We start from the raw sequence: 22,607 nt of genomic DNA, 5'->3' as shown, positions 1-22,607 counted from the left end.
ACTGTTATTTACTTCATGGTTTTCTACTCGTGGACATTCATTCACTTACCTATTTGACATGTATCAAGCACTTAAACGCTTGGGTCGGGGTTTATAGTACGAGCTGCAAATGCAAAACAGTGTCCCTCTCAAAATGCTCTAAGACAAGAAAACAAACCATCTGAGTCCACAGCACTTGCTCAGAGACTAAACCCCATGAAATGGGAGCTTGGGAGAAGCAGCACCCCCTCTTGGGAGCATCAACAGGTGGGCTCTCACCCCATGGAATCAGGCGAGGCTTCTCTCCTGTTTTGAGCAGAGGAGGACGTGATACTTGGGAAGCCCCAATTTCATTGTTTTATGCCCCTTAAGCCCTCTCTGCCCACCTTCCCCTTTTGGTTTGTCAAAACCTTCTCTCAGGGGCAACCCGGGTGGCTCAGCAGTTTAGTGCTGCCTTCAGTCCAGGGAATGATCCTGGAGACCAGGGATCGAGTCCCACATCAGGCTCCCTGCATGGAGCCTGCTTCTCCCTCTGCCTGTGTCTCTGCCTCTCTCTCTCTCTCTCATGAATAAATAAATGAAATCTTAAAAAAAAAAAAATTTAAAAACCTTCTCTCAGCTCCCTTCATCTCACTGAGATACGAAGGCCTGAAGTGTACTCCCGGAATGTAGTTGTATTTTATTTTTTAAAGATGTTACTTATTATTTGAGAGAGAGAGCACAAGCAGGCAGAGGGGCTGAGGGAGAGACAGAAAGAATCCTCAGGCAGCAGGGAGCCCGATCCCAGGACCCTGAGATCATGACCTAAGCCAAAGGCAGACGCTTGAACCACCCAGACACCCTAAATAAAATACATAAATTTTTATATACAAATATACAATTTATACAAATTTATATTTGTATAAAATACAAATATAAAAATATTTGTATTTTATACAAATAAAATATTTTTATTCTATTTATTTTTTAAAATATATATATTTTTTAAAGATTTTATTTATTTATTCATGAGAGACACAGAGACAGAGACAGAGAGAGAGAGAGAAAGAGAGAAAGAGAGAGAGGTAGAGACACAGGCAGAAGGAGAAGCAGGCTCCATGCAGGGAGCCCGATGCGAGACTCGATCCTGGGTCTTCAGGATCACGCTGGGCCAAAGACAGATGCTCAAATACTGAGCCACCCAGGTGCCCTGTATTTTTTTTTTTTTTTAGCTTTAAGATTTCTGTGACTTTTTTTGTATATTTTTTATTGGAGTGCCCTGTATTTGTATTTTAAATCAGTCTAGGCTAAATGGATACAGTTCAGACAGGCTCAATCGTCCAGTAGGATCGTGTAAGCTTTGCACTTCCTTGTGTGCCTGAAATCAGGCCGCTTTAGGCTTGTGCCTCTGTAACCTACCAGTAAATCTGGCTTTTCCTTATTAGCCCTGAACACCTAGCTGCTGGACCTTTGGCTGGCCCCGGGCAGGGAGACCCATTTCCACTCCCAAAATGGGAAGAGCGGGGATCCCTGGGTGGCGCAGTGGTTTAACGCCTGCCTTTGGCCCAGGGCGCGATCCTGGAGACCCGGGATCGAATCCCACGTCGGCTCCCGGTGCATGGAGCCTGCTTCTCCCTCTGCCTCTCTCTCTCTCTCCCTCTCTCTGTGACTATCATAAATAAATAAATAATTAAAAAAAAAAATTCAAAATGGGAAGAGCACCCCCTCTGATGGTCATTTCATGAACTGCTCTGGACTCAAGGCTGAAATTTCCTAGCTTGGGATGAGGGGACGTGTGCATGTTTGGAGGAGGGGGAGCGCCAGTTCCTTTTCGCCATATCTCCAAACCAGGACGAGCCACTGGCCCCCAACACACACAACACACACCCCACATGTTAAACAAGTGAGTGTCCTCGCACCAGGCAGTGGTGAACACTAGCCATTGACACCTTCTCCCATGTTTGTGACGCTTTCCAGGTAAATGCAGGCATATTGTATTTCATTGCACCTCGCAGGTGTTGCAGTTTTTACAGATTGAAGGCATCAAACAGGTCTATTGGTCGCATTTTCCCAATAGCATTTGCTCACTTCATGTCATGTGTCTGTGTCACATTTTGGTTATCCTCACAACATTTCAAACGTTCTCATTAGTATTACGTGGGAATTGCTGCAATCTCATGATCAGACTTGAGGGGATGAGGAGTTGCTTCTTAAGGATGAAGACACAGTGGTGTCTCGAGATGGAATCCACGGATGAAGGTGCTGCGAAGATTGCTGAAGTGACCGCGAAGCGTTTAGAGCATTACATGAGCGTTGATAAACCAGTGGAAAGGTTTGAGAGGATTGACTCCAATTTTGAAAGAAGTTCAACAGTTGGTAAAATGTTCTCAATGCTAACAGAGAAATCGTTCACAAAAGGAAGAGTCGACCAATGTGGCAAACTTTGCTGATGTCTTATTTTAAGAAATTGCCACAGACACCCCAGCCTTCACCCCAACCTCCATCACCCTGCTCTGTCAGCAGCCATCAACATCAAGGCCAGACCCTTCCTCAGCAAAAAGATTAGGACACCTGAAAGCTCAAATCATGGTTAGCAATTTTTGGCTAATACTAATAAAAAAATACTAAAAAGTATTTTTTAAATATTTTATTTATTCATGAGACACAGAGAGAGAGAGAGAGAGAGAGAGAGAGAGAAAGAGAGGCAGAGACAGAAGCAGGCTCCATGCAGGGAGCCCGACGTGGTACTCGATCCTGGGTCTCCAGGATCAGCCCTGGGCTTCAGGTAGCGCTAAACTGCTGAGCCACCTGGGCTGCCCAATAAAGTATTTTTTAAATAAGGTATGACTTTTTTTTTAAGGCATAATGCTGCTGCACACTTACTAGACTACAGTATAGTGTAAACATTCTTTTTTTAAGATTTTGTTTATTTATTGAGAGAGAGAGCATGAGGTGGAGGAGGGGCAGAGGGAGAGGGAGAAGCGGACTCTCCTCTGAGCAGGGAGCCTGATGCTGGGCTCGATCCTAGGACCTGAGATCATGACCTGAGCCGAAGGCAGACATTTCACCAACAGAGCCGCCCAGGCGCCCTAAACATAACTTTCATAGGCACTGGAAAACCAAGACACTCCCTGGGCTCGCTTTACTGTCACACTTGAGTTCTTATGGTGGCCTGGGACAGAACCTGTGGCACCTCCGAGGTACCTCCAAGGACAGTTGGTAGATGAGCTGACTCAGCTTAACTGTCTTGCACAACTTCTGCAGGATGGGAAAAGTCATGGCGTTTTGGCTGGAGACGGCTCCGCAGTGGAATCCAGGAACCAGTCCTGGGGCCTGGATGGGTCCTCCCTGCCGTGCTGCCTGGGGCCTGTCCCAGTGGTACAATGGGGGGTGGGGCGGGGGGCTTCCTTCCTTCCACAGGGGTCCCGCAGCTCAGCCTCATGCTTGCTGGTCCCTGCTGACCCCAAATCAAGCAGCAGAGGGCCTGCGCTGAGACAAGACTAGTTCACATTCGGCGAAAAGATCTGCACAGTGTTTTTGTTTTTTTAAAGATTTTATTTATTTATTCATGAGAGACAGAGAGAGAAAGAGAGAGAGAGAGAGAGAGAGAAGCAGAGAAACAGGCAGAGGGAGAAGCAGGCTCCATGTAGGGATCCTGATGCGGGACTCGATCTTGGGTCTCCAGAGTCATGCCCTGGGCCGAAGGCAGGTGCTAAACCGCTGATCCACCCAGGGATCCCCGGATCTGCACAGTGTTGGCCTCCCAGTCAGGTTACTTGGGAACCTGGGGACACATGCTCTCTCTGCACATTGGAACAAACACTTACCCGTGCCTGGAAGAGCGAAAGCATCTGCAGCGGCATCACTCCTCGGCACTGCTCCCTGTCACATGCTTCTCGGCAGGCTCCCAAACCTTTGTCACCTGCTGGCACACCTAGAAAGGAATAGTATTTGTACAAGCCACTGGGGCAGGTGCATGAGGCTGCTCTGACTGGGGTCCCCCTGGCGTCACCCACAGTACCCTTGGCCCTACCTCCCACCCCAGGGCTCCAGGCTCACTATCATGGCCTACTCTAACCAAAGGTTCTCTAACTCGAGTGTCCCCAGAATCACCTGGATGGCTTGTTAAAGCACAGTGCTGAGCCCCAAGCCCAGAGGTTCTGATTCTGCAGGTCTGAGGTGTGAGGCCCAAGAGTACATATTCCTGGTGAGTCCCCGGCCGAGGTGGCGCTGCTGATCCGAGAACCACACTTTGAGGACAGCTTCACAGCAGCTGCCAGCTGGCCTTGCTTGCCCAGGCAGGCTGAACGCACACCCGGCCTCTGCAGGTGGGTCTGCCTGGGTTCGGCGCCCTCCCCCATGCTCCCCTGGGTTGCCCCAGAGATGCTTCCTCTGGCTTGACTGGAAACAGGACCTGGCTGTTCTTTTCACTGTGCAGATGGGAGGCCTTTCTGTGTCCCCAGTGAAGAGGAACAAGGTGGGGATCTGGCTCCTCAGACACCGGGGCAGTTGCGAGCCTAGCAGGTGCACCTGTGTCTGTGGCCGCAAGGGAAGGCAGGTGGCGCGCTGGCCCGTCTCCAGCCTGCGGGGACCGTGGCCACCCCGCATCTGCTTCTGAGCCAAGACGAACTTCTGCCCCCAAGGAGCCCAGGGAGGGCCAGGCTGACCCCCGGAGAGCGGCAGGTGTCGCTCCTCCCCGCAGCCCTGCGTCTTCCTCCCCTCCCCGTCCTTCTGGCTGCTTCAGGGTGGGTTACGGGTGGGAGCAGAGGGAAAGGGGCAGAACTGGATGAAAGCAAAAGAAAAAATAACATCTTTCACTGTCTCTCAAAAAAAAAAAAAAAAAAAGAACTGGCTCCTAGGAAAGCAGTTCCTTCCCGGTGATGACAGCACTGACGCCCCACCCCACGGCCCCCGCCCCAACTCCCTGGGCCAGGAAAGGCAGCGAGGCCCTCACCCGCTCACCTGGTTCGGAGAGGAGGCTCAGCCTCTGAAGCCGGGCGGGGAGCCCACGAGTTCCGACAGGGAAACACCTGGCCTCCTTCTTCTGCGAGGGGACACACCTGAGGAATCTGAACAGTGAGAAAGTGTGTGTGTGTGTGGGGGGGGGCTGAACATTAGCGAGGGGGCCTCTGGGGGCAGGGGTGGGGGGGCAGGGAGCAGCTGAGGGCAGGTGCCTGCAGAGTTGGTGCTTGGGCGGGCGGGCAGCACCTGTGCCCCTGGCCAGACCGCCTCTACCTCCTTTCCCACAGTTTCTTTTTTTTTTTTAAGATTATTTATGTATTTGTTTATTTATTTATTCATGAGAGACAGAGAGAGAGAGAGAGAGAGAGAGAGAGAGAGGCAGAGACACAGGCAGAGGGAGAAGCAGGCTCCATGCAGGGAGCCCAACGTGGGACTCGATCCTGGGTCCCCAGGATCACACCCTGGGCCAAAGGCAGACAGTCAACCGCTGAGCCACCCGGCCGTCCCAAGCCAGGAGTTTCTTAGCAAAAACAAACCCGGCCTTCCCCAGGCCTCTGTTTAATCTCCAGTTTCCTGCGCAGTCTGGGCTGACTTTCCTTCCAGAAGGACATGTGGCCAGTATGTTTTGCACGTTCCTGTCACTTCAGCGCCCTCCCCGGACAGGCGAGCTCTTTAGAAATGGGAGAGATCCTCCTGAAATAGAGGGGTTCGCAGGAGACCAGATCCCGTGATGATCCCTGTCCGGGGCTCACTCGTAGTCAGGAGACCAGATCCCGTGATGATCCCTGTCCGGGGCTCACTCGTAGTCAGGAGACCAGATCCCGTGATGATCCCTGTCCCGGGCTCACTCGTAGTCAGGAGACCAGATCCCGTGATGATCCCTGTCTGAGGCTCACTCGTTGTTTCACAACAACCAGGAATGCCTTTAATTACAAAAAACCCCCACAGATTGTTCGAGCCCCCTCCCAGAAACTGATTCCTTAGACCCGGAAAGGTGCCGTGAAAGTTTTCACAAAACGTCTGACGTGTTCCTGAAGCAACTGGGCAGTGGCCACCCTTTGCCCGTGAAGGCTCTTACCGCCTTTGTGGGGAGCCCTGGGTGGTGGCTGAGTGGGGAGATTCCTTTTTTAAAAAAATTATTTACATATTTATTCATGAGAGACACAGAGAGGCAGAGACACAGGCAGAGGGAGAAGCAGGATCCCCGTGGGGAGCCCCATATGGGACTTGATCTGGGATCACGCCCCGAGCCAAAGGCAGACCCTAACCACTGGGCCACCCAGGCATCCTGAGTGGGGAGATTCCTCCTGAAACAGTGCTTTGGGAGCTCAGAAGATCTAAGCACATCTCAGGGTCAGGAAGGAACCCCCAGATAACCACCCGAAGCACCGTCCAGGGCTGAGGAGAGTGCTCATTGGCGGCTCCTCCGCAGGAGGGCATGTCCATGTCCATGGGATGTCCATGGGCAACATCGCTGATCCATTGGCAAGCAGTGCTGGCCAGGCCCCCAACTAAAGTGTTAGGGTCCTGCTTTAGGAGGGGATAATAATATGTTCCATCTGTTGAGAACAATCCCAAAGGGGTTCATCTGCATGATCTCATCTGACCCAGTGACGGAAGCCCCCCTGCAACAAGCCTGTAATCTGCGTAAAATAATGTATATGTGCCTGTAGATAATTTCCCAGCACCCCTTGCCTCCTTCCTTTGGGCCCCCAAAGGGCCTCCTATAAAAAATTCTGGAGCCTCACTAATTACAACCATTTTGCAGAGGAGTAAACTCAGGCTCAGCCCTGCCAAAAGTTGCATAGCTAGGGAAGAATGGAGTCAGGGCCTCACTCCTCACTCACTTGGGTCTCCCTCTTCAGATTGCCCAGGGAGGGCCTCTGCTGCCTCCTTTAGAAATGGAAGGTCAGAAGGCCCGAGTCAGCGGTGGCTGGCAGCAGCTCCGGCCCCAGGCAAGGAACTTCTGCAGCCCAGCGTCCATAATACAGGTGCCTGGATTGGTCCAGAGAGACCCTCAGGACAGAAAGCCTCCCATGCCCAACCTGCCTGGGGTAGCCGCCCCTGGTTCCTCAGGGAAGCTCCCCTTCTAAGTCCACTCCACAGCCTGGGCCTCACAGTGAGGATGTGGGTCAGTGACAGAAGCTGGGGAAGACGTTCCTGGCTTACAGAGATGGACACTCTGGGCCTCGGGTGATGATGACGAGAGTGAGCCACACTAGTGATCGCTGAATTTGGGGGTGTAACTGGAATCTTCTGGCAAGGCAAAAAGGCCAACGAACCACACTCACACACTCCTGAGCCAGACAAACAAAGGAAGTTTGAGGATCATCTATATTAGGCTCTTCGATAATAATTATATATCGAATAGAGTTTAAAGTATGAATCCTGGGACGCCTGGGTAGCTCAGAGGTTGAGCCCCTGCCTTCGGCTTCGGGTGTGATCCCAGGGTCCTGGGATCGAGTCCCGCATCGGGCTCCCTTTGGGGAGCCTGCTTCTCCCTCTGCCTGTGTCTCTGCCTCTCTCTGTGGATATCTCTCATGAATAAATAAATAAATATTTAAAAAATAAAGCAAAAATCCTATCATGCTTTTCTCGTGCTTATTTTAGTGACAGTTCCAAACTTTCAAGTCTGCAGCAGAATATTTATCTTAAATATTCTCCAAAACCAAAGCTCCCTTGGTTTGGGATAACCTGTACCATGAGGTGGCTGTGGCTCACCTGGTGAACTCAGGGGAAGAGCAGGGCATCTGGGAACCACCATCCAGACTCGGCTCAGGACTCACCTACACCTGTCACTTGTGGTGGCCAGGCTGCTCCAGGGACCCCATCTGTCCCTCCTCTGGATAAGTGGAGCAGTGACTTTGCTCGCTCCTCTCCCCTTCCCGTCTCAGGCTCTGCTCTGCATCCCTGGTTGGGAGCCCAGAAGGCAGAGATGGGCACCCTCTGGACCTTAGGCTTGCTCCAGAATGGAGGGCCTCTCCCTCCCACCGAGGGACCTGGCCAATGTCTCAGGTCCTGGGTTGGCTGGAGCTTCCTCCCTTGTCAGAGATGCTACTGAGCCAACGAGGGGCCTGGGAGCGGAGGGCAGGGCAGTTAAGCAGGGAGATGCTCGGTGGCTTTTGGCTCCCATGGGTCTCCGGATGCCTGGCACGGTAGCCGGCCTGGAGGCCTCTGCAGTGGGGGTGGCCAGTAGAGAGCGGTGGACGGGGCGTACACAGGCCCTTGTGTTAGATCGCGGAGGAAATGGTTGCCTGCCTCTTACTAGCTGTGTGACTCTGGGCCGGTAACCAAACTCTCTGAGCTGAGTTTTACTGTGTGTGCAGATCAAATGCGACCATGACTCTGAGTTCCCCACACAGGGCAGGATGCCCCACAGACACTGGTTCCTGGGCCCTTCCTCCTCCCCCAGAATCTGCCTACCCAGCGAGCTGGGCACATCCCCCAGGAACCCCACAGCTACCAGGTCCTTCCATAAAAAATACAAAATCAGTCAGTCCCCAGAGTGCTGAGCCTCCTGCCCCCGCTGTGTCTGAGGCCAAGAGACAAGGGAGACAGCAAGTGGTCTTTGCCTCTGGACATTTCCTCCTCATTCAGCTCAGATGTCACCCCCCTCCCTACAGTTCCCCGTCACACAGGCAGTAAGGAGAGGGTGGCACCCTGAGGGATCCTCACATTTTTCTCTTCTCCCTCCAGCCTCCCCCTCAACCCCCAGATCCCCTGGCAGAGTGGAGTACCAGAGCAGGGGAGCCCTGGGGCCTCAGGGGCCTAGCTGGCAGGGTTCCGGGTGGAGTCCTGTGCCCTCTCTGAGATGACGGATCTCTGCTGCTTCTGGTTCCCTGTGAGGATGATGGAGCCTGCCCCTGATGGGGTCATCAGTTTGGCCATAGAGGCCTCTCCAGCCGGCTATGCCTGGTCCCCATGAAATATAAATGCAGGTGGGTTTGGCCTTCTAGCAACAGAATTTGGGTTTGGCTCTGGCCTGGACTCTAGGCTAAGTCTTAACAACCACCCGTGAGGCTAGACTGGGTGAGTCCCTTGCTACACCTGTGGATTCCCCTGTGCTTTCCAGAACTTGCTTCTTGATCTACATATTAGCACTGCTGTGTCCTCAGCCAGAGTCGGTCCAGAGTTGGAGGCTGGGCTGCTGTTTGCTCTGCAGCCACTGGGTGACAGTGTGACACTCTCCTACCTGCAGCGTCCTGCTGCTGCATCCCGCAGCCAGGATTCTCAGACTTGTGTGCACCAGAATCACCCGAAGGCTTGTTCAAACACTTTTGTCCTGCTTCTTACTAGCTGTGTGACTTTGGGTGGGTTACCAATCTTTCTGAACTGATTTCCTGATTGAGCAGGTCTAAGGTAGGGGCTGAGGATCTGCATTTCTAACAAGTTCCTAGGTGATATGTTTGCTGCTGTTCAGGGGACAGTCCGGGACTCAGAGCTCTCTCAGGTCCCTGGGAACCCAGTGGCCTGGGATCAAACTCTCTGATTTCAGGAAGCAGGTGGAGGTGGCCACAGCTCTCGCTGGAAGGCTCCTCTGCTGACACCCCCCGCCCCCAACATCCTTTGTCACTGAATCCCTAGAGCACCTCTCCACCAAAGCCCTCAATGGCCAAACAATTAACCTTTCTCCAACCGCAGGAATTCAACAGAGTCTAGGTGCCACTGGAGAGAGAACAGGAATTGGAGGAAAGTAACTGGAGAAGGTCAGAGAGGAAGGAGACAGGAGGGGGGAGCCCTACACATGCATAGTAGTCCCAGGGCCCATCCCAGATGGGATAACCACCATGGGTTCTGGGCGCCTGAGACCAGGAGACAGACCTCACCAGCTAAGAAGACCCCTGGAGGCCAGGCACTAGAGGCCCCCTCGTGTAATGGGTGCTAAGTTCTGGCCAGTGGAATGGGTGCTAAGCGATGCCATTCCTGACCTGGCCCATGAAAGATTCCCCTGTGATCCTCCACTCTCCCAGCATGTGTGCTAGTTGGATGTCAAAATCCTGTCCTTCCTCGAGGGTGACAGAGCCTTTGGCATCCTACGTCATTGCATAGAGCACAGCACTCCACCTCCGTCCCCATGCTGTTAGACTTTACATGACAGAAGCATGAAGTCTTACTGAATTAAGCGGCTGTGATTTCAGGATCTCCCTGTTACAACAGCTAGCATCCTCTTGACCGATGTATCCGATGCCTGCCCTGCTGGGAAATGGGAAAGAGAGAAGATGTCACTACAACATACAACCTTGCTGGTCTCTCCATGAGCCTGATCAGAATGGCTCTAGGAAAAAAAAAAAAAAGAATGTCTCTAGGACAGTAACAGTCACCACCTGCTGAGTGTTGTCAGGTGCCAGACACTGCTTTGCCTTCATGAATTCATTACTTCTCACAGCAGTGTGACAGGTGATGCTATTATAGTCCCCATTTTGAAGGTGTAAATCTGAGGGGGGCGGTTGGGGTGTTGTTAGGTATGGTGCCCAGATCACATCCTGATAGCTTCAGGCAAGAGGCAGAGCTAAGATCCAAATCCAGGATATCTGTCTATAGCCCACACACATTCTAAACTGCACCATCTGCTCCCCCAAGGACTCAGGGCCCAGTCCTCAGCTGTGAGGAGCTTAAGCTGGATTGGGAAAACATGATGTAGACCTGGGAACATGAATTTGGGAGTCAGAATTTTTCTGACCTTTGGGTTGCTTGCTGGGATATCGTGATCTATAATAAGAAATAAATATTTGGTCTTCAGTCACTGTTTCTGGCACCCAATCCCAAAACCCTTGGGATTTCCTGTGATAAGCGTGATAAAGTGTCCCTGGTTATGGTAATTAGAGACTTTTGGAAATTACCTAAAGATGGGAACTGGTTGCCACAGGAACAAGCCATGTGATTAGAAGGATAGAACTTTTGGGCTCACCCCCCACCACACACACACACACACACACACACACACACACACACCTACCTCTAGGAAGGGAAGAGGGGGTGGAGGTTGAATCAAATGCCAATGGTCAGTGATTTAATCAATCATGCCTATGTAATGCAGCCTCCATCAAACCCCAATAGGACTGGGTTTTGAGAGCTTTGGGTTGGTGGGCACACAGAGATTCAGGGAGAGTATTGTACTTGGAGGGGGGCATGGAAGCTCCAAGCCCTTTCCTCACACCCTACCCCACAGTCTCTTCCATATGATTGTTCCTGAGTTATATCCTTTTATAATAAACTGGTAATCTAGTAACTGAAATGTTTCTCTAGGTTTTGTGAGCCACTGTAGCAATTATTAAAAAAAGATTTATTTATTTGAAAGAGAGAGTAAGTGATTGAGAACAACCATGGACAGGGAGGAGGCAGAGGAAGAGGGAGAAGCAGACTCCCCCCTGAGCAGGGAGCCCGACACAGGGGCTGGATCTAGGACTCTGGGATCATGACCTGAGCCAAAGGCAGACACTTAACTGACTGAGCCACCCAAGCATCCCTCACTGGGGCAAACTAATCAAACCCAAACAGCTTCCCAAATCACGGGAAGCTCTGAGATTTCTAGCCAGTTGGTCAGAAGTACATGGAACCACTTGGACTTGGAACTGGTATCTGAAGTGGGGATGGAGGCACAGTCTTCTGGGACCGAGCACTTAACCTAGAGGAAGTGACCCTGTCTCCAGGTAGATACTGTCAGAGTTGAGTTATATTATAGCACAGCCTGCTGGTGTCAGAGAGCTGCCTGGTGGTGTTGGTCATCACCCCCCACCCCACATGTTGGAATTGGGTGCCAGAACTGACTTGCTAGATGCAGAGACCACTGACTCCACAGTGGAAGGGGAAGGAGGAAAGGCAGCTGGGATTAAGGCGACAGGAAAGATCCCAGTAACTTCATTACTCAGCTCGATGAAATAATGTGTAAGAGTGGGGAACTCTGCATGACTCATCACATTCCCAAACCTCCCTTCCTTTCGGGCTCTTTGCACCATCCTGCACCCTCCCCAGCTTGTGGTTCCAGATCTGTCCCAAGAGTTGAACACAGGAGATAGTCTGTTCCACTGTTGTATCCCCAGTACCTAGAACAGTGCCAGGCACATAGCAGGTGCTCAATAAATACTTCTGGAACGAACTAAGGAAGCCAGAAACACATCGGGCTGGCACTTGGCACCGAGAGTCTATCCCTCCCCTTGGAGTCTCAAATCCTGGAATCTTATGGGCAGTGGAACTCTTGAGAGGCCATTTGGTCCACACCTTGCTTCTACTGAGGACTGCCTGCCAATCATCCTCTCTCTCCTTAAAGTCTTAATGAATGGCAGGGCTGAAAGAGACCTTTAGGGACCACCTGGCCCCGAGGGTCTCAAACTTGGCTGTGTACAGTATTCCTGGTTGTGGCGGATACTGATGCCTGGACCCGCTGCCAAAGATTCCAATTTCATTGGTCTGGGCTGCAGCCCCCAGGTGGTTCTAATGTGCAGCAAAGGTTTAGAACTAGGAAACCAGTCCAGCCCCCTCATTTTACTAAGTCTCAGAAAGGGGGGGAGGAGGAGTGCCCAGGATTATTCAGCCAGTTCCTGGTAGGGCTGAGCCCCAAATCCAATGAGTGCTCTTAAAAATTCATTTAGGACCTCCTGGCTCTTGTAGCAGGATGCCCTTCCCAAGGTCACGCCTGTTACTTATTCTTCTTTTCTTTTTTTCAAGATATATTTACTTATTTTAGAGAGAAAACAGGGGGTGTGTGTGAGTGGAGAGGAGAAGGAGCAGAAGAGGGAGAGGATCTCAAGCCGACTCCACACTGAGCCCTGAGCCTGAGCCCGAGCCCCTACGGGGGGATGTGTGTGGCAGGGGTTGGATCTCATGACCCATGAGATCATGACTGAGCCGAAACCAAGAGTCAGATGCTGAACCAACTGAGCCACCCAGGCACCCCCCAAGGTCACACATTTTAAGCCTTCCTTCATCAGAGTGGATTTAGATTTGACCCAGAGTTTCAATGCAGCCCAGAACACACCTTTACTCTATCCTCCTTCCTGCTCTGTGCTGCCCTCCCTTTACAACCAACGTGTGTCAGTTCCTTGGCTTTTTTTTTTTTAAGATTTTATTGATTTATTCACGAAAGACACAGAGAGACAGAGACAGAGACACAGGCAGAGGGAGAAGCAGGCTCCATGCAGGCAGCCCGATGTGAGACTCGATCCTGGGATCCCAGTATCATGCCCTGGGTCGAAGGCAGGTGCTCAACCGCTGAGCCCCCCAGGCGTCCCAGCTCCTCGGCTTCTTGGGCAGTCTCCAGCAACCCCTCCCCTGGAGCATCTCTTGTTCCACTCACCTTCCCTGGCCAGTTCCTCTCTGCTCTTTCTTCCTCCACCTCAGCTGCCCTGAACCCACTCATTCTTTTGCTGGCTAAACTCCTCCCCAGAGCATCCCACCCTCACTGAGCTGCTCCCTGGCAAGACCTAGAAGAAGAAAGGGAGTTCTCCTTCTTTTTTCTCATCCTTTTCATTGGCGACTACCCCCTCCCTCCCAGCCCTGCAAAGGGAGGGCTGGCCCCAGAAGACCCTGCACACAGCTGGCAAACAGCTAACTTGAGTCATAGCCTTGGAACTCACATAATCTGCTCTCATTTGTTTAAAAAACAAACAAAACAAAACAAAACAAAAAAACCCCCCAAACACCAGTAGTCAAAAAAACACTGATAAAGGCTTTGGTGAAAGATGATCCAGAGTAGATAAACTGTTCCTTAATCAGTGGTGCAGTAAATAAACCCCCTCCTGGGGGGCCTCGCTGAGAGTATTTTGGGCTGTCTGGTGAGTTTTTAACCCTCATTAGCCCCAACTAAAAATGGACCTACTGGAATTTTTACAGGCAGCTATTAAGCCTGAGCCAAACTTCCAGAGCATTATGACAAACACTCTTACTAATTATGCCTCCAAACCCGCTCAAGAGCAGAGGAGGCTGTTCTGTTCCTGTCTTCCAGGGCTGGTATCTCTGCGGCTCTCATCCTTGACAATTCCTCCTCCACCTCCCAGCCATGCCCCTGGCCTCTCCAGAACACCCTCTGCTCTTTTAGAACTTGGCCAATCGTTTCTACTTCAAGCATGTTACAGCCACCGGAGCCCAAGTCGCCTATACCTAAGGAGCTCCAACACACTACCTGCCAGTTGCCTCCTCACACCCTGTCTTATGTAATCCTTCCAGAACCCCTGTGAAGTAGGTATTATTGGATCAATTTTCAGAAGAGGAAATGGGCTGGGAGTCACATGGCTCAACCAAGTCTCCGTAGTGCTCTGTGCACTGACTGTACCTTCAAATGTTTTCTGGATCATGGTGGGACTCATTTTCCTAAAGGCAGGGGGCTTAGAGTCTGCCCACGGGGTGGAATACTGCCAGAGGCAAAGAGTCATGGCCAAGTGAAGAGGCAGGAGGAGAAAAGTGTGTAGAAAAATCATCTAGTTCCGAGGGGGGCAGCCTGGACATGGTACTACTGCATGGCCCATAGATAGGTCTTAATAAGCCTGCACACTGGTTCATGGTGGAATGTGGGAGAAATTGGATTTCCTTTTTTTTTAAAAATTATTATTTATTTATTTTAAAGATTTTATTTATTTATTCATGAGAGACACACAGAGAGAGGCAGAGACACAGGCAGAGGGAGAAGCAGGCTCCATGCAGGGAGCCTGATGTGGGACTCGATTCCAGGTCCCCAGGATCAGGCCCTGGACCGAAGGCGGCACTAAACCGCTGAGCCACCTGGGCTGCCCAGAAATTGTATTTCCTAAAAAAGATTCAGACTTCCAGGTGTATCTTGAAAACTATAGATCTGAGCACACCCGCCATTTGGCCAACAAGTTGTTGAAGCTGACGGGCAGCTGCCCTCCCTAAAGGGTCCTGCCCTCTTCAGTTCGCAACGGGACCCCTCAGCCAACTGCCCTTGTTTCTCTTATCTGACCCCTGTTGACATTTGAGTTTATGGCTCCTGATTGGTTTCCACCTGCCCCCTTCTTATAGGAGAAGCAGGACCTCGAGAGGTGAAGAGACCAGGTAAATGGGGTGACCTTAAGAAGACCACTTAGCTTCCCTGTGCTGCAATTTCCTCATCTATAAAATGGGAATAATATGGATAGTTCTGTCTCAGTCAGCTCAGGCCACCATAACAAAAATACCCCAGACTGGGGTGTGTGTGTGTGTGTGTGTGTGTGTGTGTGTGTGTGTGTGTTCATTTTCTCATGGTTCTGGAGGCTGGAATCATCAAGGTGCCAGCAAATTTGGTTTCTGGTGAGAGTTCCCTTCCTGGTCTTGTAGACCGTGGCCTTCTTGCTGTGTCCTCACCTGGCTTTTCCTCAGACTGAGCACTTGGAGGGGCGGGGGCAAGCTCTCTGGCGTCTCTCCTTATGAGGACACTGACCCTTTCGGATCAGGACCCCACCTTTAGGAGCTCACTTAACCATAATTACTCCCTTTGAGGCCCCACCTCTGAAGAAAGCCACCCTGGAGGGTTAGGGCTTCAACATACGACTTTAGGGCAACACCAACATTCACTCCATGACAACGATGCCCACTTCCTAGGGTTGTTGTGTGAGGGAGGGATGAGTCCAGGCTTGAAGAGCACTCAAAACAGCATCTGGCACATAGTACGTTTTGGGTAAATATTAGCAATAATATATGATAAGAATATTGAGGGTGAGGGCTTCCTCCAGCGTTCTGTAGGGCTCCTTCTGCCAAAAGCTACGTCATCATGGGCACCCTCTCTGCTTCCCAGTTATCTTTCATAGAAGCCAAGGAGAGTGTTAGAATTAAGAAAGGAAGACGTGCTGGCACATTTCTCAGGCGGACCCCCTTCCTCGAATGGGATACTCAGGGAGCACCAAGGGGGCTGCTCAACGCGAGACACCGGGGTGCTCTCCTCAGGGCAAGCCCAGCCACCTCCTCACAGCGCTGGGCCCATCTTCTTTCTTCAGCACATCCAGGAAGGCCTTCGGCCTCGGAACGTGCTTATCCATGGTCTGGCTACGCGTGTTTAGTTAAGTCCTCGTTCCATCTTACCTGCCCTTGCCCTGCGTCTCCACGGGTGTGAGGGTCCCTGGGAGGCACTGGGCCTCTGCCTGGGTCCTGAAGACCGAGGCCAGGGGTCACCTCCGTTCACCCCCAACCCGCTTTCCGCTCTGCCCTCTGCCCTGGAGGCTGCCCTGGGCGCACCGCGCTCCTGTCTCCTGCTCCCCCAGGGCTCCTTCAGGCCCAGGGTAGGGACCAGCTCCGGGCTCCTCAGATCCTCAATGATTCCCCCCATCTTGTCGGTGCCTCTGTCAACAGGCCCTTCAAAAGCTTTATTACACATAAACCTTTCAAAAATTTTTTTGATTTATTTATTCACTAGACACACAGAGAGAGAGGCAGAGACACAGGCAAAGGGAGAAGCAGGCTCCCTGTGGGGAGGCTGATGTGGGACTCGATCCCAGGAGCCCGGGATCATGACCTGGGCCAAAGGCAGATGCTCAACCACTGAGCCACCCAGGTGCCCCTCACTTAAGCCTTCTTGAGACTTCCACCTGTTTCTCACTCTTCTCTGACTGATACAGGAGGAACCAGATCCACACATAGTTTTTCAGGGGACAGAACAGAGATCTGAATCCAGAGAAACTTCTCAGTGGCCAGGCGTGATAGGGTTTGCATGCATTGTCTTCAGGGAAGGTTGTCCGACTCCAATTTCCCAGGATATTCATAATATTCATCTTGAGGCATTCCCTACACACCAAGAAGTGGCTTCCTGCCTCACCCAGGATGTTCCAGGCAGAGCTGAGATTAGCAGGTGGTGTGCCTCTCACATCCCAGAGGGTTCCTGGACCGTCAGAAACCCCCCCAGGGTAGCTCCTGTATGACATCAATCCTGTGCCTCTGTAGTAACTGCTTTAGGTCTCATTCATCAGCGGGGCAAGCCTGGGTCAGCGTGTTCCCATTTTCCTTCGGGACACAGAGGCTATATTGTTCAGCTTACTTCATTTTCACCTTCCTAAAGTACCCAAGAATCAAAAGGAGAGCTTTCTTGGGGCGCCTGGGTGGCTCAGTGGGTTAAGCTTCTGCCTTCGGCTCAGGTCATGATCACAAAGTCCTGGGATCCAGCCCTGCATGGGGTTCCCTGCTCAGCAGGAAGCCTGCTTCTCCCTCTCCCTCTCTTCCTCCCCCCTGCTCATGTGCGCTCTCAAATAAATAAATAAATAAATAAATAAATAAATAAATAAATAGCCTTTTTAAAAAAAAAGAGCTTTCTCACATAGCCTAACCATCACACAGCATGTGAGCAACTGGTCCTGTCTGTGTGAATCTCAGGAAAACCCCACGAAGGGGTTTCCAAGGGGTTTTGGCTCCAAAACCAAGGGGTTTTGGCTCCACGGAGCCAAATCCAAGTATTGGCAAGAGGACTGCTGCTGCAGAGTGAATGTTTGTGTCCCTCAGAAATTCATTCGTGAAATCCTAACCCCCAATGTGATGGTATCAGGAGCTGGGACCTCAGGGAGGGGAGGAGGTCATAAGAGTGGTGTCCTCGTGGAAGGGATCAACACCCTTATAAAAGAGGTCCCAAGGAGTTCCTTTGTCCCTTCCACCACGTGAGGACACAGGGAGAAGATGGCACCTATGAGGGCCAGGAAGCGGGTCCTCAACCAGCAGCTCCTTGAATCTGCCAGCGCCTTGATGTTGGACTTCCCAGACTCTGGAACTATGAGAAACGAATGTTTGCTGTTGAAAAGCAATGCAACCTATGGTATTTTTGTTAAGGGGTAGGCACAGAGCCTTCAGCTGCACTGTCCGGAATGGGACAACAGGTTTCTCCTCTGAAAGCGGCCATTGTGACAGAAGGCAGTAATTTTACAGCAGATGATTCTCTTATTCTCTGGGTGAAAAGTAGCTGTAATCCAAGGAAGTCTTAAATTTCTGCTCCCTTGGGCCAAATGTCCTCAAAGGACCTCACAACCCTCAACCTGGTTGGAAGGACCATTGTCCAGGGTCCCCGTGCTGCCAGTGGCCTAGTCAGGCCCCAGCACCATCCTTTCCCTGGTGGCTCCCCTGGTCTTGCTCATCCTGTTTCTCATTCTCCTCATGCTCCCCACCCTCTGGTACCCTCTCTTCAGGGGATATTAGAAAAAATAAATAAGCTTGAAATTCAAGGGACTCCCCATGAGGTAAAAGTTTGAAGCATCAGGACAGGTAAACTTTTCGGTCATAAGGACATCTGGGAATTATCTGTGATTACCACTTAAGTCCATGTTCTTCCTGCTGTTAAAAAAAAAAAAAAGTGAAAAGAAGGAAAAAGAAAAGCACTGGATCAGGAGGATCTAAGTGTAATTCCCAGTTCTGACACTTACTAATTTTATCATCTTGTGCAAGTTACCTAACCTTCTAAAGCCTCGGCTGCTTCCTTTGTAAAATGGAAATAATACCACCTATCTCACAGGCTTTTTTTTTTCCCCACAGGCTTATTATAGTAGACATTTACTCTGTTCTCAGGGGTTATTCAGTTCCCCTGCTTTTTAAAATGTTTTACTTGGAAATAACTTTGAACTTAGGGGAAAATGATGAGTATAGGAACAGTGCAAAGAATGTCCATATACCTTTTACCCAGATTCATCTACTGTTAACATTTTGCCTTATTTCCTCTCTTTTTCTCTGTACATATGCATGGCAATATGCACACACACAAGTGTGCACACATGTGCGCACACAGACAACAGTGCTTTTGTTTCTGAATCACTTGAGAGTCAGTGGCCCTTTCCTTCTCTATGCCTCGATGTGTGTTTCCCAAGAATGAGAATCGGGATAGTCCCTGGACATCACTAGGGTAGAGTTTATCAACTTCAGTAAAGTTAATATAGATACATACTTTAAAAAAAAAAGAAAGATTTAAAAAAAGATTAAAAAAAAAAGATTTTACTTATTTATTTGAGAGAGAGAGAACACGTGCAAAGGAAGGGGCAGAGGGAGAGGGAGAAGCAGACTCCTCACTGGGCAAGGAGCCAGACTCGGGACTCGATCCCAGGACCCTGAGATCATGATCTGAGCCAAAGGCAGGCAGATGGCTCACACAGGTGTCCCTCAACATAGACACAATACTTTTATCTAATCATACATCTATATTACTATTTCATCACTTTGTCCAATAATTTCATTCACATCATTTATTTCCCTGCAGGTCAAGAGCTAGTTTTTGGTCAGGTGTCACACTTAGTTGCCATGTCTCTTTGGTCTTCTTTAATATGGAACATTTCCACAGATGTTGTCATTTACTACACTGACAGCTGAAACATACAGTTTTAAAAACAGAATGCTCCTTATTTTGGGTTGGTCTGATGCTTGTTCTTTTTTTTATTTTTTTAAAAGATTTTATTTATTCATGAGAGACACACAGAGAGAGGCAGAGACACAGGCAGAGGGAGAAGCAGGCTCCATTCAGGGAGCCTGATGTGGGACTCAATCCCGGGACCCTAGGATCACGTCCTGGTCTGAAGGCAGGTGCTAAACTGCTGAGCCACCCAGGATGCCCTAATGCTTGTTCTTTTTTATTTATTTTATTATTTTATATTTTTTAAAGGTTTTATTTATTTATTCATGAGAGAGAGAGAGAGAGAGAGAGAGAGGCAGAGACATAGACAGAGGTAGAAGCAGGTTCCATGCAGGGAGCCTGATGTGGGACTTGATCCTGGGATTCCAGGATCACATCCTGGGCGGAAGGCAGGCGCTAAACCACTGAGCCTCCCAGGGATTCCCTGATGCTTGTTCTTGATTAGATTTGTGCTATGGAGGGGGGTCCCTGGGTGGCGCAGCGGTTTAGCGCCTGCCTTCCGCCCAGGGCATGATCCTGGAGACCCAGGATCGAATCCCACGTTGGGCTCCCGGTGCATGGAGCCTGCTTCTCCCTCTGCCTGTGTCTCTGCCTCTCTCTCTCTCTCTCTGTGACTATCATAAATAAATAAAAATTAAAAAAAAAAAGATTTGTGCTATGGATTTAGAAAGACTGAGTTCCCATCAATACCTCTAACTCTAGTTCATCCCACATGGTCCTTCTTTGCTTCTCCCCATCCCATGCTGTTCCCTCTTCCATATGAGGACACTGTCTCCCAACACTATCAAGGCTAAGACTTGTCTGCTTAATCCTATCAGACATCTCAAATAGTTTCAGAATTGTGCAGCCTCTTTTGAACACGCTGGTTATGTTTGGGGGATTTCCTACCTTGTGAATCTTCTTTCTCAAGGTGAAATCTGGAAAACTCCCTCTCCTATTTTCTTTGCAGGTGGGGCACAAAGTGGCGACTTGGGTTCCACCAGTGACACTTATTACATTCAACCAACACGAAATCTTGATTTCCAACAAGACAGAGGAGGACAGAAGCTCTGCACTAAATATCTGTTTTGCTGGTGAGGGTGGGTGAATAGTCCAGATTTGAGGATTTACCCTTTTTCCAAGAAAGATACAAATCCCTTCAGTCATGAAGTTTCCTTCAAGGTTGTGGCAAATTATGATCTCCAAGATCATCTAAGGGAAGAGAGTCAATGAGTAGAGCTACAGTTAGTTGGATTCAAGCTACTATAGCTCATCCTAAGGCTGGGATTAATATTCATCATCTCCCTTCCCCATGACCCATTCTAGACTTCCTTCACTCTTGTCTAACGCTTCAGCTGCTTTATCTGGATTGGTTACCTGACTGGGTCATCTTCATACGTGGGAGAAGGTCAAACACTCTTTTTTTCTTTTTTAAGAATTATTTATTTATTCATGAGAGACACTTAGAGGAGGCAGAGACATAAGCGGAGGAAGAAGCACGCTCCCTGCAGGGAGCCCCATGTGGGACTCGATCCCGGAACTCTGGGATCACGACCTGAGCCGAAGGCAGATGCTCAACCGCTGAGCCACCCAGGTGTCCCAGGTCTAATGCTTTTAATGGAACTGCCTTTAATGAGTTTAATTGCTATTCCTGCAAAATTATTGCTTTCCCTGGAGGTACTCCAGTGAGTCCCTAGAGTTCCCTGCAATCCAGGAGAAGCAATCCAGGCCCCTTGAGGTGATCAGAATCACAATACTGTAACTCCTTTCTTTGCCCTGTGGCCTGAAGTGGCCAAAGCAGCCAGGTAGCAGTCACCGCTTCCAGGGCAGTGGAATCTTACTGTGTACCCTGGCAGAGCTATCTCCCTGGAAACCAGAACCTCTTACCTAACAGACTCCGAAGTTTCAGGGACAAAGAGCCCAAATTCCTCAAGTGGGTCATGGGCTGTAATGGTGAAACGTGCCACTTGTACTTCCATCCCTTGGTTCCGGGATGCATTCTTTCTAGCTATTGAGGATTAAGTGCCATTCGATGGTCGATGGTCGTTAGCTGAAAGCACATCACCACCTGGAGGACGTACCACAACTCTGCGAAGTGTTATACGCTAGCTTTGCCTGAACTGATTTTCAATAGGCTTTTTCACTATATTATGGGGTCAGCTGTTTCTGGGTGTGGGATTTGTGGTAAGACCAGTAGATCATGGTCATGAGCTCATCATTGCCCCAGTTTTCACCATAAAATGGGTCTCTGGCTCTGAGGAAATGTTGTAAAAAAAAAAAAAGAAATGTTGTTTTATAAGGTAACATGTCAATAGATAAGGTATTCTGGAAGCTTTCAGATGGTGGTACTGCCTGAAGCCCTGTGGGCAGGGAAGGCAGTAGATGTTTATATTCATTGTGGTAAAGTCCACTCACTGTCCCCTCCAAGGTAGAAAGTCCATATAAATTTATCTGCTCCCAGGTGGCTATCTGAGCAATGTTGTGAGACTGAGTGCTTGGCATCAGTCTCTCTGATCGGCCAGTTGGGCTCACTCAGCAATGGCAATAGCTTTGGGCCAGATGTGACTTAGATTTGGAAATGAGGTGAGGATCTATGATCTTTCCCTATGGTGACCACAGTCAGCCTTCTGCTCACCAGCTATTTTTTCTGGCTCTACAAATCAAGCAATAGCCTGAATGGCTGCTCCTCTGGCTCAGCCTCAGTAGGGTGACCACAGGCGTCAGTTTGACTGGGATGGTCCCCGTGTATACCACTTGTCCCCATGTAATCATTACTAGCACACCTTTTCACTCTCGAAAGGAGCTCAATGTGGAAAATAAGTTCTATGAATACCCGTCCCTTAGGGACACCATGATCTATTAGCCAGCATGAGTCCACGCAGAGTCTCATGGATCACTCTTCTCCTCTGTTGTCTGTTGTGATATGTTCACCTTGTCTTTTATGATTAAGTGCTCTCCGCTCACCTCTGCAATTTGGGGATTTTTGCCGTCTTTGCTAATAGTAGACCACCCACTTACACAGCACCCTTCCCCCTACCATCACCGCTGGACTACAAGGACAGCCGCTCCCAAGTGCCTCCTTAGCAGTGCATCCTTTATTGCCTTTAGTGAAGTGAGCGTCCTAGGGGCTAGCCCAGGGAACTAGTCCTGTGACCGGTTCTTGAGCCTTGCTTAATAAAACCTTCTAATATTCCCTCCTTCCTGACTCTTCTGATAGCTTCCTCTATATTACACAAGGAAGTCTGCTTTTCCCACTTTGCTTATTATGGAGACCAGGCTTCAAAGACCCATCCAAGCCAACAAGGGGATGAGAACAAGCTCCAGGCATCCTTGCTAAAACATTGAATGCTGAGTTCTGTATGAGTAACCCCAAAGCACTGAATTGTTTCCATTGAGCTCTGCTTCCCGCCCC

Source organism: Vulpes vulpes, chromosome 13 (assembly GCF_048418805.1).
Source record: "Vulpes vulpes isolate BD-2025 chromosome 13, VulVul3, whole genome shotgun sequence".
Classification (NCBI taxonomy): Eukaryota; Metazoa; Chordata; class Mammalia; order Carnivora; family Canidae; genus Vulpes; species Vulpes vulpes.
The sequence above is the reverse complement of the archived record's forward strand: the minus strand, read 5'-3'. Positions refer to the sequence as shown.